This window comes from Montipora foliosa, chromosome 3 (genome assembly GCF_036669935.1).
Source record: "Montipora foliosa isolate CH-2021 chromosome 3, ASM3666993v2, whole genome shotgun sequence".
NCBI lineage: Eukaryota > Metazoa > Cnidaria > Anthozoa > Scleractinia > Acroporidae > Montipora > Montipora foliosa.
Genome location: NC_090871.1, coordinates 64586968 through 64604467, shown reverse-complemented (window position 1 = coordinate 64604467; position 17500 = coordinate 64586968). Strand labels below are relative to the sequence as shown.

The 17500-nt window shown below is 38.8% G+C and overlaps 1 pseudogene; it reads left to right on the top strand.

The window, feature by feature from the left end:
- The first annotated feature begins 6678 nt into the window (after nt 1–6678).
- LOC137995304 (uncharacterized) lies at nt 6679–15909 on the top strand (annotated as a pseudogene).
- The last annotated feature ends 1591 nt before the right edge of the window (nt 15910–17500 follow it).

Here is a 17500-nt window from a genome sequence, read left to right as displayed (position 1 = left end):
GGTCGTTTTGGGTAGACTTCACTTGTTCAACGTACAAAATGGCACGAACGCCAACCAACCCGACGTCGATTTCAATGAGTTTAACGATAAAAGCGCAAACGGAAAAAACAAAACTATTACACAAGAACACTATAGAGAACAAACCTTGCACACCCACGCCAAATCATTGTTGAGTTGAGTTAAACAAAAGCCTATATTAACGCTTTTCTTACAGATCTTCTACTGCTTCCAAGCGCGAAAACTGACCGGGCGAGTTCGATTCGTTGCTATGTGACGTCACACTGGCACCGATGATTCAACCACGGAGAAAACAGTGGAAAACAATAAAGTCTCTCCCTCCCTCCTGAACAAACTCAACCCACATATAACGCTAATTCTGGGAATCCAACCCACGCGACATCTGTGGGAGTGCTCTCGCCAGACACCGCGCCATCCCTGCTAGCTCCCAACCTAACATGCAGCAAATGAAGCAAATCAGAAAGTCTAGTGCTGCTGATGTCACTTATGTCGGAAGTGCAAATGGTCAATAGAGAATGCACCTCGTTTGAAACTCATTCGATTGGTCAGCTCATGAAGTTAATTTCTAAGTAACTTTAGAGTTCTCAAATTCCAAAACCTTCCATTTTTCCCCTCATCGCTGTTCATAGCATTTTTAGCTACAGGTTCAACCTGCAAACTTCGTCTTTAAGCAAAAATGGAAATAAATTTGGGTCCTGATAACCGCATCTGTTCAGAAGACGCCACTGGATATCGATTATACCAAAGCAAGAATTCATTTAACTGCGCGTCAGTGGCTGAGATAAACCAAATTACTAGAACATAGTAAGAACATAGCTGAGAATCAGTCGAGGAGGACGTCTTTATTTTGGTCATGTATTTTGTTGTTTTTGTTTTGCGAGTAGTATAAATAAAGGTGAAAGAAAATTTTAAAACTGTAATTAACTCAAATACTGGGACTTTTTTTAATCGACTATGTGGGTTTCGTATTGCATGAACTGACAACTCAGTTTCAAGCGTGAACTTAGTATTCTACAACTTCAAGAACATGTTAAGTAGTTAAGGCAATCACGATCGCCGCAATCGCCTAGATCGTCCCCAAACTTCGCGCTACTGTTTCCATAAAATCGCCTGATCGCCTATGTACACTGAAAACCAGGCTTTAGTAAGTAGTTTGCTACATCGAGGTCCCGATAAACAAGGGATCAAAAGGGAAAAACCTACATAGATGTTTTGAATTACCAGGGGCACCCAACGTCAATTTTCGGAAAATATCTGGGTTCGGGAGACGATTTGAGATCTAGAATTTTCGGAACATTTGTTATAAAACTTCTTGCTTGCCTGCCTCTACTAGGATTTTCGAACATCTAAAACATGGTATAATTGCCCATTTTTAACGGATTTTTACCCTAAAAAGGTCACCTAGAATTTTCGGGAGCCTTTTTTCTGGCTGAAGATTTCGAAAAGCTAAGTTTTGATCCCTATAATTTTCGGATCACTAGACTTTCAGCTAGGAAATCCGAACAGATGAAAAATTTTTAGGGGATAAAAATATGCCTATATCTAACGTTTAAATACCAAAATACGTTTAACAATGCTATGTTTAAGTGGTTTTGAACTATATTCTCGTTGGATGCCCCTGAATTACTCGGCTCAACCATGAAACTGGTTGACTTCTTTCACGGTTCGAAAACGTCACTTATGACAAATCGCAGTCTTTTAAATCTGCACCGTAACACGACAACTGTTTCCTATTTTTGAATACTTTCAAAACGATACAATAAAGATAGCCTTAAGTTGGGAAAAAGAGGAACTGGAGAAAGACAGCTTATGCTGACACTTCACTTAAAGACGGACCGGACATTCATGATGTTTGAAAAGGCCAGTGAAAGATCGGATCCATGAATCTGGAGGAGTTATGTTTGTGGAATCCGAAGACGTGGTCCACCTAATCAATACATGTAATGATATGATGCAAAGATATGTTCGGAAAATACAAAGTGGCGGTTCTTCTACGTACATTGCAACATGAAAACATAAAGGGAAACTATTGACAATGTTTTAACAAATTGAAGCCAATTAGCAACATTAACAGTTATTTTAAGAACTTCAAAGTTTGCGTTGTTGACGACCTCAACTGAGTAGGGCCTAATTTAAGAAATGGGACGGGTAGATTTCCCTTCTTAAAAAGCAATAAAAATTAGAGAATTCCTTCTGGAAAGAAAACATCCAAACTTGTAATCCGCCGCTAGACATTCATGGCATGTCGGCTTCATTGTCGTCGTTCCTCAGGCTAAACAATGCAAATTAAATGGAAACTGAGAAGAAGTTTGCAGCATTAAAGAAACAAAATAGAACGTTTTGAACAATAAGGCAGTAGACATTAAATCCTCGACCTCTGACGGCGCTGGTCAGTAGATTCGCCTGGAAAATGGCGATGCAGGCGCAAATCTCCTTGCACCTGTTTAAAAATTAGGAGCGGAGTAAACAACTAACTAACGCAATCCCTCATATGGATAACGAATATTACGTTTCTGGAAAGACAGAAAAGATTCTCGGACGTATTTCACAAATTAGTCTTTTCTATCTCCGAAGGAAGGCATGAAATCTTTCCAATGTTTTGTTTTTTCTTCTCTGACTAGAGATCGTGGTCAAAGGTTAGCTTTTCAGAATGAGCAGATCTTAGTTTAACGAATACCTTTTCCGCCCAAAATTTTATCTCGATTTTTGCCAAAAATTGGTGAAATTAACGGATTCCCCTCGGAGATATTTTAAGGAAGATATATTGCGAAATCCTGTGGTACTACTCTTTCTGACAATTGACTTGACAAGGAGTGAGATCAAAACACCACATACTGATAGTTTGTTTTTCAAACCTTCGTAGAAACATATTGAGGTAATTTCGTCAAAATTCGGGAACATAAACCAACATACATTTAACATTCTCTCACGGTCGATATTTTTATGACTTATCTTGAGACATGAGCAGGTACAGTTGTTCAACTAGACAAAGTTCTCTAAATGATTTGCAGCACTGAGACCTGCGTTTACCTGTGTTTTCAGAGAATGTCACAGAATAGACCGGAAAAGTATTTCACCGTAACTTACTCTCCTAAAGACATTTCAAAAATACAAAAGAAGAAACAGTGTGAAAAGGGGCCTTTATCGCAAAGTAAACAAATGACATTTTACTTCTCCAATTTCTTAAAATGTTTGGTGACTTGTTCCACCTACTGGGGACGCTTTATCCAACTCGTCATTAAACAACTTCAAGTTTGATTTGTACAAACGAAGAGATGAGTGAACACCATTTACAGATACAAATTTAGCTCCCGAGATCAAATGATTTAAAATATCCCAAAGTAAGATATCCAAGGCTGTGCATTTTATTTTACATTGATAAGGCATAGCATAATCACACATCGCATATGTATTACGAACGGTAGTAACACCAGAACTTTTTTGCAATAAATGATATAAACACTGTTTTGAGAAAATCAACGATCGTTGCCAAACTTAACATCACATGTTTTTGGAATAGCTTACAATCCATCTCCTGCGGAGCGGACTAGACAGTAAAACAACTGAATAGGTAAAAGCTTATTAGTTTAATCTGCAAACAAATGATCAACACGAATATACATAAAATGACATTAGTTCCTGAGTCAAAATAAGCACACTTTAATGACTGAGAAAACAACTCGGTGTAAATATTGAGTTGAACTTTCCGCAAAAAAACTAAACAGTTTTATTGCTCGCATTAGTCTCGTGTACCAGGGCGGTAAAAAGCGACAGTAGCGTTTTTTTCCTTTGTTTTGTAGTATAAAAGACAAATCGACCTATGAAGGACCGCTTTCAGCAAACTGTTGAGTGAAAATTTGGCACCGATTGAGGGAGTACTCGAGTCCTGTTGGAATCCATTCCAAGGAAATGGTCTCAGATTGGAAAACCTTAGTTATTTCATTCATCTTATACTGAACTAGGGAAACAACAGTGTCAATGCACCTCTTTGATGTTTTGCAATTTACAAATCAAGGTTTTTATTAGGAATATCAACATCAGTTCATGGAAAACTTCCTATCCTCTATTTAGCCATTCATGCTGGCAGATTCCTTCACTACCGAATCCAACTGAGTGGGCTGCCATGCGGGAGGTCGAGAGTTCGACACCGGGCGGACACTCGGGAGAAAGTGCTGCCTTTGTAATGACATCTACAAAGGGTTATACTCTCTATTCTTCTCGGATAAGGACGATAAACCATAGACCCGTCCCGTCTTCAATATTATGAGCTTTAGCAACGACAACGGCGATGGCAACGAGAACGTCACAAATTTGCATATTTAGTGGGCAAAAACAATAGCTTCTCACGCTCTGCACGTGCGTTTTTCACTTTTGTTCATTTCTTTGCCGTCGTCAGCAAAGCAACAACGTGAAATTACCAAGTTTGAGGTGTTGTGGAGAACGTCAGCACCTGGAGATAAATTTTCATTTTTCTCCCCTAAATTAAGCGCCGCTCGTAAAGGTTTCATTCCTGAGGGACTGAAACACCTTTGTCATATTAAAAGGCTTGGAATAGTCGAGAAGTGATCGCAATAACGTGAATTTATGTTTTTACATGACGTTCTCGTTGCCGTTCCCGTCGTCGTTGCTAAAGCTCCCTAAAATTATTCAACCTGTGCAACGTAAAAGAACCCCGCGATGCATACAGTCACTATTAGCAAACTGATTTACAATATTTTACGGTGCCTTTCATTCCAACTCGTAATATCGATCATAACTATACTTGACGCTCGTTATAAATTACTGCGCAGTCGTCTGATAATTTTAGGGAGTTTAAGATCTATGACGCGATGGCAACGAAACCGTCACAAATTTTGCATATTTAATGAGCAAAAACAATAGCTTTGCACGCTCTGCACGTGCATTTTTCATTTTTGTACATTTCTTTCACGTTTTCGGCAAATCTACGACGTGAAATGACCAATTCTCAACTTTTACGGAGAACGTGAACAAAAGGCAGCGAATTTGAATTTTCTGTCGTAGATTCAATACCGCACCTCCTAATTCAGTTCCTGGGGAGTTACACTAGTTTTTAGAAGTTAGACAAGCTGACATAACGACGAAAAAGATTAATAAACCTGAACTTGCAATTTTAAATGACGTTTTCGTTACCGTCGCGTCGCAGATCTTAAAGTCCCTAATGGCCAGCTAATTGGTTGAAATGGGCTGGACAGTTGCACTTTCAAAAGGAATCTTTTTTGTTGTTCAGATATAAAGGGGCTGGATTTACACTGTCGGATATGTAGATCATATGTACTAAATACAATATGAGCGACCGTATTGTATCGGATATACAATATTTTATATCTGATACAATACAGGCGCGAATATTGTATTGTGCTTATGAAATGTCAGCATTTAAGTGTTAATGTACACTAGGTATTTTTGGTGATTCAAGACATTTTAACCGTGAAAATTGAAAGAAACAGTTATGTAAATGAAGAGAAAGCTGTATCAGAAATACAGATATTGATTAATAAAACATTTCTTTTGTTTTCCCATCATGAATTATTGATGAGTTTTATAAATAAATATACGTATGTGTGTGTGTGGAGTAACTGCTAAACAGAATAGATTTATCGAGAAACTGTTCCCTGATCGTTTTGTTGTTTTGTTATTATTGTTATTTTAGGATCATATATCAGAGCAACTCAAGAAGGCATATGCAGAGCTAAGACGCAAGAGGCGTTTTGTTCCAACCGAGGTTATGATAAGTCTTTACAACTCTTTTGTTTTGCTGCACTTAGAATACTGCAGTCCTCTCTTACTAGGTGTGGGCAACGTGAAAGCAAGTCGTCTTGAGGACACTAACTTTTACATCTTGAGGTCTATTTTAGATTATGGTAAAAGTAACTCATATCATGAACAACTTGGGATTGTGAACATGAAAACTCTAGAACATAGGAGAATATGCAGTTCGCTTTTGTTACTTCATAAATTTTTATTCTGCATCGGACCTACGTATATCCGTGACTTTTTCTAGTTTTAAAGACTCAAATTATAACTTACGAGGTAGTGGTGTTAACCTTAGTATGCCAAGTTTTAACCTTTACTGGATGAAGAACACTTTCACTTACAAAACGGCTAAAATCTGGAGCTCACTTGAAGTCGACGTAAGAAAAGAAAATCTATCCACGTTTGCCAAGTCGATTAAGAACAAATCATTTTAATTCCACCTTTACATTGTATAGCAGACATTTTAACCGTTATACTGTGTCATTTGAAGTTACCTATTTTATTTTTTACTATTTTTTATATACATATTTAAACCTCGTTGTTAAATAGACGTACGTACAAATACATACGTGCATGTATTCTTTTAAAAAAATGTTAGCACGTACGTATTTTGGACGAGCTTTTTATCTCACTGGACGCTACGTGGGTAAATAAACGATTGACTGATTTGATTACCGCCATGACAGTTGTCGGCAAAAAGGCATTAAAAACCCCTATTGAAAAGAATAAAAATTTGAAAAGCAAATAAGATGAAGAATTCTATAATTCCATTCAATCAGTTTTGCATTACGGAAAATAACTGTCACAACAGTGTTTTGTTATTTTTGTTTCTTTTTCACTAATGTTTCAAGAAGTATTTTTGACGACGCAACGCGCAGTATAAAAGGCACTCCGTGTTCTGATTTGCGACGGATTCGAAGCTGCAGCCACTATCTCCGCCCTTAGCTGGTTGAAAAGGAAAGGATCAAGTGAAGATAAGCGTAGGTAGTTTTGTCAGTTTCATAGAACAGTTTTTGAGTTTTATTTTATGTTATTCGGATGAATGTGATAGCCTGTATATGGCTATTTAATTTAGCGAAGTGTAACTTAGACTGAAGTTTGCAAAAATTATTTTACTCCCAAAACTGTCTTGAAGTGAGCATCTGTTCCTTCAACCGAAGTAGATGAATGCTCACCTTTGCTTTTGACTCTTTGACGCTGTTTCTCGACCCTGATATACTAGAAGTCGCTAAAATAAAAATGAAGTGACAAGTCTCTAAAGAAAGAAACAATTCGCCTCCTAAGGTGGTTAAGTTGCCTTAAATGTTTATCAACTCGATCGTTTGATAAAACCAAACTTTCGATCGTGTTTCCGAATAAAAATTACTTGGGACGCAGATTATTAGTTAAGCTTAAACTGAACTCTGTTTAAATTGTCACCCCTTAACTTTCAGTTCTGATCGCACCAGTTTGGTCCCAATTACGAAATACGTCACGTTCAAACTCACGGTAAATTTGAACAAACAAAAGAATCATTATTTTGCGTCCAGTTACTTTATAGAAAGTTATAAAAGCTCATTACAGGACGGCAACCTCAATGACTAATGCAACCGCTTTTCGTGGTTGCAGATAGACCAAAAAACTAAACTGGAGACCGCCCCGAGAAAACTGGAAGAAATTCTAGGGAAAAACCGAGTCGAGCCCTCTGGAAGACTTATTTTTGGCATCTCGTCTGATTCGTTGGTCTCGGTTTTGAAACCCCACGTCTCAGTTATCTTGACGCACGTTTTAAAAGCAATATATTGACGGAATTTCGATAAAATTCAGCAGCACAAAGCGACATCCATTTTTGGTTTCGTAAATTGGTGCGCGTAATGTATAACGTGAGATTGAATGTGAGTTAATTAAAAATGATTAACTCTTAGGAAACACACAAATTGTGATTGGTTAAGTACTCACGACAAACATGCATAATTCTGGACTCCTTGTTGTATTTGCTCGGGCTCGAGTCTATTTTGAGTTATTCGAAGTTGCCGTTGAACACTAGTATTAGGGAGCTTAAGATTTTACTACGGCGACGGCAACATATATATATCGCCTTTGTTATCCGATACGGATATAGAACACAGTTACCAACATGTATAAAGACTTACACTTATGACTTTTAGTGTTGGCATTTATGGTGTTTCTGTCGTCGTCGTTCGTAGTCAGCTTTTCTTTTCTGGTTGTACACTTTAAACACATTTTGTATGAGTGCTGTCCACCTGTTGCGATCATTCACTACAGAGTTCCATTCATTTACAGCTTCACTACGCTGCAGAGCCATTTTGCACGTGACTGTCCTTGTAACGTAGAAGTGGACGACCCACTTTTCTAGAACCTTCCAACTAGCCAAATAGCAGTGCTTTCACTGTTCTGATATCGTTCATGCGACAGATATGACCCATCCAACGGAGGCGGTTTTTGAGCAGTTTAATAGGGACCTTAAGATCTACGACGACGACTTTAACGAAAACGTCACTTCGAAATATCACTTTGCTTTATCATAGTATTTTCGCAGTTATTCTATCTCGTTCACATCTTACAATTTTGGCGAAGTATCCTAAAAATAAATTGGTACGAGCAGTTACAAAGTGAAAACAGAGAATGAAAGATTCTCTGTTGCATTCTCATCACGTTGTCCTCGAAACCTCAAATTTGGTAATTTCACGTCGCGTTATGCAGAGTACCGCAAGAATCCGTCCTAAAATCCGTGCTGCACGTGCAGCACGATTATCTATTCTCTTTTTTATCATTGTTTTGAGGCGTTGCTGTTGCCGTCGCCGTCGTAAAATCTTAAGCTCCCTAATTTCTATGGCGACGGCAACAACAATGGCGCAAAACAATTAATGATATCATAATCGCGCTGCACGTGCAGCACGGATTTTAGGACGGATTCTTGCGGTACTCTGCATAAGGGCGACGTGAAATTACCAAATTTGAAGTTTTGACGGCCAAGTGAGCATGCAACAGAGAATCTTTCATTCCCTATTTTCATTGCTTGTACCAATTTATTTTTAAGGATACTTCGTCCACATGTAAGAAGTGAACGGGATAGAATAACCGCGAAAGAGATAAACTAATGGTAGAAATGCTAACGAGGGGAAGGGAGATGATCAGTTATGCTTGCGGTAATTTAACGACAGTTCGTGCGTTGAATTGAACGGCGATTTTAATACGTCTTGTGCAAGTACGGTACAAAACATGAACCCCCAATTGGACCTCCTTTTGGACTCCACTGGAGAGAAAAATGAAAACAATAGATGTTCTTCACAGTGACGTCATCAAATTCTAACATCAAAATGGCAAGGTCTTCTGAATTTTTGTCTAAAGGAGGTTGAAGATGACCTAGAAATAAATCTTTTTTCAAGTTTCAAGTTCTGTGCCGTCTTTCGTTTCGAAAATATAGCATTGGCCATTTTGCTTGACACCATGATACAAGGCTATTTGGCTGAAAAAAAAAAAGTTTATCCCTAGGAATTTCAACAGTTTGAGCCTTTTAAGTACATTAGGAGATGTGTTCATACACATGTATTTTATTTCATGAGCGAAAAGTAAGCGCTTTCATCGCAAAGTGAACTTCAGATGTGAAACGCTTCGACAAATAATTCAGAAACGATGTACCGCACGGGCCTGAGAATTGGAGAGGTGGTTAAAACATTTGTTTCCTACAACATTCCAAGTTCTTGGCCTTTTTCATTAAACTATATTGAATTTGTTTTTTTGTTAATTTGCGTGACAGTGAAACTATCTATAGTTTGAGGATACGAGGGGCGAAATGAAAAACAGAGCAGGATCTGATGATCATAACGCGCATCTTAATTCCCCCATTCGCGCATAACCACAATTCCTTGCGCCTTCGACGACAATCCCTTGAGTTTCGAAGAAAAATGTGTTCTTCTCCCGATTAGAGAGCTGCCTCGCTCGTTCGCTTCAGGCTCATTCACTGCGGCGTAAACAATAAGGATAGTACGCTCACTCTGATTGGTCAATAGAAGCGTTTAGATGAAAGTATGTAAACACGGCTGTGACCTCACACGAATTTTTATTGGTTATGCCTTGTCACACGCGCGTTTTGATAGGTTGGTATGAAAACATGAGCGTGAATCAGGAAAATCTGTTTCAATCAGGAAGTAAAAAAAACCTAGCATTTTCCTTCTTCAGTTGAATTGTTATTCATGAGAAACATTTTATAAAAGCAATAGAGGACTTTTTTCCGTGTTTACATAGCCGGCAACGAGAACATCGTCTAAGAACATTAATTCGCGTTATGGCAATCACTTCACGACTATTCCACGCATTTCAATATGACAAAGGTGTGTCAGCCCTCAGGAATGAAACTGTTATGAGCGGCGCTTAATTTATCTTCAAGTGCTGACGTTCTTCATAAAAACCTCAAATTTGCCTATTTCACGTTGTTGTTTTGCTGACGACGGCAAAGAAATGGACCAAAGTGAAAAACGCACGTGCAGGGCGTGCAAAGCTATTGTTTTTGCCCACTTAATTATGCAAGTTTGTAACGTTCTCGTTGCCGTCGCCGTTGTATTTGCTAAAGTTCCCTCTTATCATCAGCGGAGACGGCGACGAAAAACGTCACCGGAAAACGTACGTCTGCACTACCAACGTGGGTGAGTTATCTTAACGATAAATTGGTACGAGTGGTTTCAAAACTTGAATGCTTGCGTGGCCGTTACAACCTCAAATTTGGTGAGTTCACTTCTTTGTGAAGCAGAGCTCCGCAAAACAAAAGCTGGAATGCGGGTTGACTCTGTGCGATAAACTGCAAAAAATGCAGAACAGGGCGGCAAGGGTTATCACCAAGAGTAGTTACGACGTGAGTGCTAACCATCTTCTTACCTCACTCCGCCAGGACAATCTCGCTAAGCGTCGGAAAAAGCTTAAAGCCATCCTAATGTTTAAAATATTAAATGGTCTTGCTCCAGATTATCTACAGGACCTGTTTTCAATTCGCACCACAAAATATAATGTCAGGAATTTAGAAATGAAGCTTAATTTGGCCAAACCAAACACCAATTATCTCAAAAAAAGTTTTAGCTACAGTGCGGCCTCACTATGGACAACTTACCCAACAATTTACGTTCGATCGAATCAGTTAGATCTTTTAAAAAAGAAGTGAATCGATTTTATGACAATGAGGGTTAGGCTCCCACACGGCAACCTTGTAAAACAATATTTTTATTACTGTAGTAATTAAGTACTAAATTTTATTGTACTATAGCTATTGTATTCTTACTGAAGGTTTTACCGTGTTTAAATAAAGCATGTATGTATGTATGTATGTATGTATGTAAAGACGATTATTTGTCCTCTTTTATCAGACTTAGTAGTTCTTAAAAGGTCGCTTAGCGAGTGATAACCGGAAATCGCGTGAAAACAGTTACTTGTCTAACTCGCTAATAAAGTTAAGCGAGTCGGCACCCTTCAGTGGAATTCTCAATAAATATAAGCCACCGAACTAGGTAGCTTAAGCGAGTTGGCAATTACGTTCGAATAAAAGAGGAGTAACTTGCGGTTATTCAAATCGGAAATACAACAAGCGTGCTATTTTTATTATTTTTAGAATTGTATTGGAACGTGCTCTCTCCTTATTTAATATGGAGTTTAAGATCTACGACGCGAAGGTACTGCGCAAACGTCATTTAAAATTGCAAGTTCAGGTTTATTAATGTCTTTCGTCATTATGTCGGTTTGTCTAACTTAACCACAGGCAGCCCAAGCTCGGTGTACGATTTATAGACTTTGTATGGGAAAATATACTTTGAACTTGTAAATGATGAAGTAAGCTGTAAATGTAGAAATAAACTTCACTTACCTCTACGTACAATTTATCCTCGTCTTTTCTGTGCAATTGGAGGGCAAACTGTCTCCGCTTTAGACAGGTTTGTAGGTTTCGAATTTTTGGGATGTCGTTAGTTGTCATTTCCCCTCATAAAGAGAAGAAAGCCTGGTGACTCGCGGCAATCTCGTACCACAAATTGCTCTCGCATCACAAAGCAACGGTCTGAATCGCCATAAAAACACTGCAGCCTTAAGGCCAGATAAATTTCCTACCACATAAACTCCATTCCGGGACCATACAGTGATTTTTGGCGGATAAATTCCAAATAGTGTTCGGCTTTCTATAATCTTCTCATGCGCTCAGCTCGATGTGTGGCTACGGACGTTATAGCTTGATGGCGATCATATTACATTCTTCACTCTCGTTGGCCAATTTGAAACATTATCCACGCGTTATAATTAGACTGCCAATGAGAGTGCAGAATGTAATATGATCGCCATCAAGCTATAACAGCCCATCTAGCTGAGCGCATGGGAAGATTATAGAAAGCCGAACATTAGTTGGAATTTATCCTCCAAAAATTGCTGTGCAGTTCCGGAATGGAGTTGATGTGATAGGAAATTTATCTGGGCTGTGGTGTTTTTATGGCGATTCGGGCCATTGCTTTATGATGCGAAAGCAATTTGTGGGACGAGATCGCGCCGCGAGTCACCAGCCTTTCTTCTCTTACTTTCTCTTTATGAGGGAAAATGACACTTGCGACATCGCAAAAATTCGAAAGCTACAAACCCGTCTAAAACGGAGACAGTTTGTCCTCCAATTGCACAGAAAAGACGAGGACAACTGTACGTAGAGGTAAGTGAAGTTTATTTCTACATTAACAGCTTACTTTATCATTTACAAGCTCAAAGTATATTTTCCCATACAAAGTCTATAAAGCGTACACCGAGCTTGGGCTGCCTGTGACTTAACTAGCGCAACTTTCCAGAAACTAAATTAGGATGCGCGGTGTTGAAGCTACGACAGAAAATTCACATTCGCAGCCTTGTGTAAAACTTGAAAATTGGTCATTTTACGTCGCAGATTTGCCGAAAACGTAAAAAGAAATGTACAAAAATTAAAAAAGGCACATGCTGTGCGAGCAAGCAAAATTGTGACGTTTTCTTTGCCGTCGCGTCGTAGATCTTAAACTTCCTAATCTTACCAGTAAAAACACGTATCCTTTTAAATTCCCTTAACAAAGTCTGCAAACAAAGCACTTTCGGGAATGTTAAGCGAGACAACGGCTGTCGTGAAAACACAGCTAGTGTATACTAAACACTAGCTACCTTGATAGTACATATTAGCTAAAACAGTATATCCACGTACCACTCACAGGCCACCTCCACTTCGGTGAATAGTTGTTAATTATTATTGTTTCGGGGCATTGTCGTCGCCGTAGCCTTCGTAGTTTCTTAGTTAATTTCCGTAATTACCGAGGAAGTAAAAGATTTCTATCCTGGTTTTGCATGATGTTGAAACAAGCAACTTCATTTCATTCATTTCAGCATAAATTAAATGGGCTTTCGGCCTTATCTTTTCAGGGAAATGTCCACGAAGCTTGATGTTGTGTTGGCTCTTATGTTGTTGCTTCTGGTCGTGGATGGGTCAAACGGGACCTTTTGTGACCAGGGGCCTCCAGGGAGATACTGTTTTAAGGACCTCAGGGGATGGTACGAATGCACGATTGATAGCAGAACCCAACAAATGACTGAAAAAAAGCACAATTGTCCACCGAATACAAGGTGAGTTATCTATCTCTAGCAAAGGAAACTCAACAGGAATCACATTGAAACCATCCTCAACCGAGTGCAAATTTAAGCTGCGCATGTGTGTAGAGAGACATTGGCAACAATTACAACGAAGAGGTTGAAAACAAACATTAGCGCGGTCTTGACTGTCAGTTTTGCGATCATTATTTCAAGATGTTCTTGTTGGGCTATAAATGTTAGCGGAGCACCCCACAGCTTGATTCATAAGTTCTCGCTGAAAAAAAGACCGACTATTGTAATTTTCGTCAAAACCTTAAATTTAGTAATTTCACGCGGTAGTTTTGCTGCGTGCGGGAGGGAATTGTACTGCGTGCCGTTCGTGCAGCACGTGTTTTCTTCATCATCATCCGTGTTGAATTGAGTTTGAATCGATTCGATGTTGAATGAGTTTAAGGCTTTTGACATTTGCTTCGACAACAATTCAACATTTCTTTTTTTATCACGAATGTTGAATGAACCCCCCGACTGCCCGTTGACATTCACAAACTTTCGTTGCGGGAAACCAAAACCAAGAAACCAGACTCTCCCGACCAAATTTACGGTTTCAACCCTATTGAACATTTTCTAGAGCACAAGAAATTTGCGAATCGATGTTTACTAAAAGTTTAAATCAGTTTTAATTTGATTAAACCGGCTTTCAAAAATCTTTCCACATTTTACCCTTTTCAGCAATGTTGAACGACCTGTTCAAACGCACCCAACATTTGAATCAATAAAGTGACGAATGCGAGTCCAAGCAAATATTGAAACCCGTTTAAATGGGTCTTCTTTACATGTACGTTTCAGGTGCCAGTGTTTTTACGGTCCAAAGTGTCCCAGCTCTGTGAATGATCCTTGTGGCAGCTATTCCCTGCCTCCACCTTTTCCAGGGGTGTTTTCTACATTCTACACACAGATTGTGAAAATTTGCGATAACAAAGGATGCACAAACCATACAAACATTGGCGAGCTTCTGCAAGATGCCAAAGCCGGCTTGCAGCGTCATGATAAAATAGGATTGAGTTGGGAGACAACCTTTATATTTCCCTTCACTTATATTGAAAACAGATACTTCCTCCAGGTATGTAAGAGCTTTAGATCTAAGTACAAGTACGACCACGAGTCAGTCGGGTTTTGTTGTTCACCCCTTTCTCGTTCTCCCAGACCTCGATTTTAATGTTCGGTTCTTTCCGATGATAATTCGGGGATTCTCGCTCGGAAAAAAATCCGAGTGCGTTTCACAGGCCCTCTCGCATTGGTAGTAAAGAAGATGATAGTAAATTTTAATCCCGGGACGGAAAGGAATGAAGGGATGCCTTTTTGAAAATTCGGAGTACTTCTTCGGAGTCACCTAAAAAAGTACATCCCTTTAATCTCTTTCTTAAAATTTGTTTTATTAGTTCAATGCAGCGTGGTTTAACAGAAACTGCAGCGTGAATTCTCGTGCAAGCTTTCCTCGCTTTGAAGTACCATCGTACTTTACTTGTGACAATAAAGGAGGCACTTTCAAGGTGTGTTCTTGGCAATCGGGAGGACACAGTAAGACGGGAAAGGTAAGCTGCTACTAATATATAGTATGCCTAAAGATCCATTCTTGAGGAAATTTACTCAGTTTACTCACTTCGACAAAAACGCAATAGACAGAAATAAAATAGACATTGGAACAGAGGAAGCTTTCAGTCGAGAGCCAAAAAAGCAAAGACATTACTATGGCTAATTATAAAATCAGTAGACAACGAAATGGACCAATCATAAAGCAAAGCTAGTCGATACATGGGAACGTTACCCAAAGTTTCCAGGCAACTTTTTGAGTGCTATTGCAACAACGAGGCGAGCGTAAATGACTTCCATGGAGACAGTGAATAAAAGGTTCATAGGCTAAGTGACTGAGCCGTTGCTGTTTAAGCGTTCTTTTTCAAATGTCTTATACCAGTTTCATCGATGTTGTTTTATATGTTCTCTCCTGTCTAGGTGACTATAGAGAAATGGCTGCTGTACGATTTACCCGATGGTCGCTATGTTCCATACTATCACGAAGTTGAAATTCGCCTAACGCCTTCCAGCAACAAAACCACTTTCTATGAAACCATGTATGCCTCGTTCTTTCCAGATTTCCTGGATCCAGTCAGCTGTCAATGCCCTCCTTTTGCGCTCGTGATGTCACAGGCTACCCAGTCGCAACACCTGAGACGAAGCATATGGTCAATCCACCAAAGATAGAACCCGAGATGCTGGAAGAAATAAAGTCACACGGCATCGCCGGATTCTTTAAAAAACTAGGCTTAAACGACAAGGAATAGCGAGCTAAAAAAAGACCAGAGCGACGAATTTCGAGAAAGTCGTTTCTTGTTTCTTTCTGTAGTTGATTTAGATTCTGAATGCGTTTCGTGCCGAGCATGAAGCTTTGTCGAAAAAAATAATAATAAGGAATTGCCATTGATCATTTTCATTCTCGAGAGAAGCGGTGGTCATATTGTGTTAAAGGATCTGACGTAAAAAGAGCTTTGCAGCAAAAATTGTATTCTTGATATGTACTCAAAATAAACTGCAATACAAAATTTTGCTTTTCAAAGTCAGGAGAAGATACAGCATTTTACCCCTGAAGACCCTTCCACTTATTCTTTTCGAGTTTCTGATATTTTTCAAAAGTAAGGTAACTTTTTTCGTCGGGTTCTTGCTCTGAAGAGATCAGAAATCGTGAGCTGACACGTGTGGACAAGCGACGACTCTCAAGGACGCGGTGAAAACGGTTTGAAAACGAATTCACATGTCATTTTTAGTCCTAATTCCCTAGGCATAAAATATTTCTTTACAGTTTCTTGGCAAGTTTACTGTAGAGTCTTCTCAAGCCAGGTGTTTTTCAAACTCTTTTGAAACGGATGTTGTTTTTGCATTTTACTCATGTCCTTACTGAGTATGACAATCGAACAGCTCGCTTTTCTGGTCAAAACGGTTTTTTTTTTGTTTTTTTTGTGTTTTTTTATTTGTTTTGTTTTAGTTTTCTTTTTTTTTTTTTTGCCCCCATCAAAGACCCCCCCCCCCCCACCCCCACACCCAATCGAAAGAAACGGCTCCTAGGGAAGCTTTGCATACTTCGCCGACATCGATTTTGCGTTCACTTGGTTTGGAACGCTAAAGTTTTACGAGTGTTAGAAAAAACATGGTACTTGGACGCGTAGCAAGGGTGGGAAAAATTTATTTCTTCACAAAAAAACAGCCGTATATTCTTCATTAGGACTAAAACATCTTCAGCGCGTCTATATTTAGTATATTAAGTTGCTGTCTTTTTTTTTCAAACATCGTGGTCTCGCCTTGAAATAACACCGCCACAGGTTTATAAACTTTATATTTCATATCTTAATCAAGAAAGTAAAAAATAATACAGGGAAGTTACAAAAGCTTTCATGAAAAATACAAAAACAAGAAAAATTTACACTGGAATCTTACAAATAAGAAGTTCCCTTTTTACGAAAGAAAAAGCGTCTTTTATACAAAATTAAAGGGCCCCGACTAGTTTGGTTCTGTTATCTTGTGAATTACGAGAGAGAAGTGAAACTTAGATGATTAATGATTCGTAAACGGAAAATGCCGAAACATGATTAATTTACTTGTGAATGAAAACCCCTTCCAAGGACTTTAAACATTTTAAACAGTGGAACCAATAATGTAATATCTTTTAATATTTCGTTTGTCTCATTAAGTGTAGAAGCTGGCTTTGTGAAATGTTAGGCGCACGTGCAAGCATTTCTGTATAGAGGCTGTATATACGTAAATTATTTATAGGGAGGGAATGTATTTACATTTCTCATAGCTCGAAAACAGACAGGCTTTGCTGTTTTTGGGCCACGTTAGCATTTGTGTTGCATACTTGACCAGATATAATCTTTTTTTTCTTTCTCACTAGCCTTTCTGGGTTCTGAATTAACTATGGTGAACTTATAAAACATGTTCTTTGTCTTAAAATGCATGGTGTGTCGATATAAAACACAATTTGTTCCTCTAACGATCGTTTTTAAATCTTGTGGAACATTTCATTAACCATTCTATAAGAGAAATCATAACAAGCAAACTGCTTATTTGGGAATGACTTAACTCCGAA